Genomic DNA, 2,431 nt, shown 5'->3' with positions numbered 1-2,431 from the left:
ATGCAAGCTTCCTTTATGCAGGAAGCTTTTATGAAGCAGGTCTGCTTTCTCCACACTCTTTCCTTCCCTTTCTGCTGGCTGCAACTAGACAAGAGCAAATTGCTCGTGAATGGCAGAGCCTGGATCCTACTACTTATGGGAAGAAAGCAGCCTGCTGATCAGGAACGCCAGGTGCTCTAGTAGCATCATTTTGTTTAAAGTCGTTTTGTGTGCTCGCTTCAGCAGCATATATACTAAAATTGGAATGATACAGAGATTAGCATGGTTCCTGCACAAGGATGACACCCAAATTTGTGAAGCGTTCCATATTTTTTTTGGGGGGAGGGAATAGTTGCTTTGTAAATGAAAAAAACAACTCAATTCTGGCTGGGGCCACTGTCTGTGTGGGGTTTGCACATTCTCCCCATGTATGCGTGGGTTTTCTCTAGGTCTTCCATGTTCCTCCCACATCCCAAAGACGTGCACATGAGATAAATGAGGACGCACTCTATATGTTAGATCACTTAAATGTTGAGGTCTGTTTGTGACTATAGCTAACAATACACTAATACATGCAATCTTTTATTCCCAAGTGAATGTATTAGCTCACCTACTCAAATATATTCACTAAGCATGTACTACGTGCACATGAGTGTGCCAGGTGCTTCATAAACACAAAGATAAACTAAATAGAGATCCTGCCTTCACAGAATTTCCTGTCCTAAAGGAAAAACAATAGCCATTCATACAGCTACAACATGAGGCGAAGTGTGAAATCACAGCCCAAGGGGTGATACATACATAACGCCTCATATTAGAGGAGTTAAAAGACAGGAGATGTGACCTTCACAAGGAGGTTCAAGACTTAGGAGACACTAGAAAATGACATTTATATAAAATTCAAACAGGCAGAAATGTGGGTAATGACATTCCTGGAAAGATACAGGTGTGAAAAGATGCCATGGAAAATGGAGACATGGTTCAGGTAAAGGCATCCTGAGAAACAATGAACTGATAGACCAGAGGTGGGGGGTGAAGGGAGTGGGGGGAGATCACAGACACATCCGAATGCAGTTTGTGCTTTCTTCCCGGAGCAATGGGAGGGCACAGAAGGGCCTTGCACTGAGCTGTGGCAGAGGCTGAGACAGTTAATACAATAGCCCAGGGTGCTTACATTAGAGTAGCAGCAGTGAGAATGCACTATTAACGACTGATTGAGTTTAGGAGGTTCAGCAAAGAAAAGGGATTTAAGGTGATTTAAAGAAAAGGGATTTAAAATTCTAGGTTGACTAAGAATTATGGAACCATGAATTAAATTCAAAGAGAAAGAGCTGGCCCGGGGGTGGAGGACAAGGAACTGTTTTAGATACCATGAGTCTAGAACAGCCGTGGGCAAACTACGGCCCGCGGGCTGGATCCGGCCTGTTTGAAATGAATAAAACTAAAAAAAAAAAAGACCGTACCCTTTTATGTAATGATGTTTACTTTGAATTTATATTAGTTCACACAAACACTCCATCCATGCTTTTGTTCCGGCCCTCCGGTCCAGTTTAAGAACCCATTGTGGCCCCTGAGTCAAAAAGTTTGCCCACCCCTGGGCTAGAACCTCCAGGTAGAGCTTTAACCTGGGTTTAAGCTACAGGAGTTGAAGACTATAGGTTTGGCTGGGAGATGAAAAATTTAAGTTATCTATTTACTGGTGAGAAGTGAGGCCGGAGACTAAAGTTGCCAAAGGAGATTTGAGAGAGAGAAGCAAGCCAGATTTCCTCAAAATATACACAAGGCAGAAAGATAAAGAAAAGGCAGAGAAGTGAGTGGAGAGGCAGAGGACACAGAGGAATCAGAATCACAGGAAGTTCTGGACCATGTCCAGTTCGATAGAAGCAGAGAAAAGAACTATCAGTAATACTGTAACATCAAATACACAATCACATCTAATCCCCAAACAACTCAAGGAAACAATTCCGTTACTGATCCAACAAAGAACACAAGCACTGGAATAAAAAGAACTTGGATTCTAATCTTGACTCTGACTCTGCCCTTTAATAGCTGCATAACTATAGGATCATGAAGAAAAGAAAATAATAGTGCCTGTGATTTGCATTGTATTAGTGAGGATTAATGCCCCACTCCACTCTGCCTCGCCAGCCAGGATTAATTCTAAAACATGTGCAAAGTGTTCAAAGCCGCACTGGACATGTAATAAACACTCAGCAAGTGAAAGCTATTGTTTTGTTTTTAAATGATAAACATAGGTTTTTCCAAACACAGCCTGCTGATGGAAATGTCAATGTAAAGACTTTTAAGAAGGCAAGATTCCACCAACATTTTTTAGTGTACATATACCTGACCCAGCAATTCTGCTTCAAGAAATTAACTTTGTAGAACTATTCCCAGGGGTAAGAATGTTCACTGTTTGTAATAAGGAAAAGTTGGAACCAACCTTAATGCA

At 41.6% G+C, this 2,431-nt stretch overlaps 1 non-coding gene across 1 annotated transcript; it reads left to right on the top strand.

Moving 5' to 3' along the window:
• Positions 1–209: 209 nt before the first annotated feature.
• Positions 210–313, top strand: LOC111825467. The gene has a single exon (XR_002828638.1). It is a non-coding gene; the product is annotated as a U6 spliceosomal RNA (small nuclear RNA).
• The last annotated feature ends 2,118 nt before the right edge of the window (positions 314–2,431 follow it).

The sequence above is a fragment of the Myotis lucifugus genome, unplaced genomic scaffold (assembly GCF_000147115.1).
Source record: "Myotis lucifugus unplaced genomic scaffold, Myoluc2.0 scaffold_27, whole genome shotgun sequence".
NCBI lineage: Eukaryota > Metazoa > Chordata > Mammalia > Chiroptera > Vespertilionidae > Myotis > Myotis lucifugus.
Note: the sequence above shows the minus strand (reverse complement) of the source record. Positions and strands in the feature narration are given on the sequence as shown.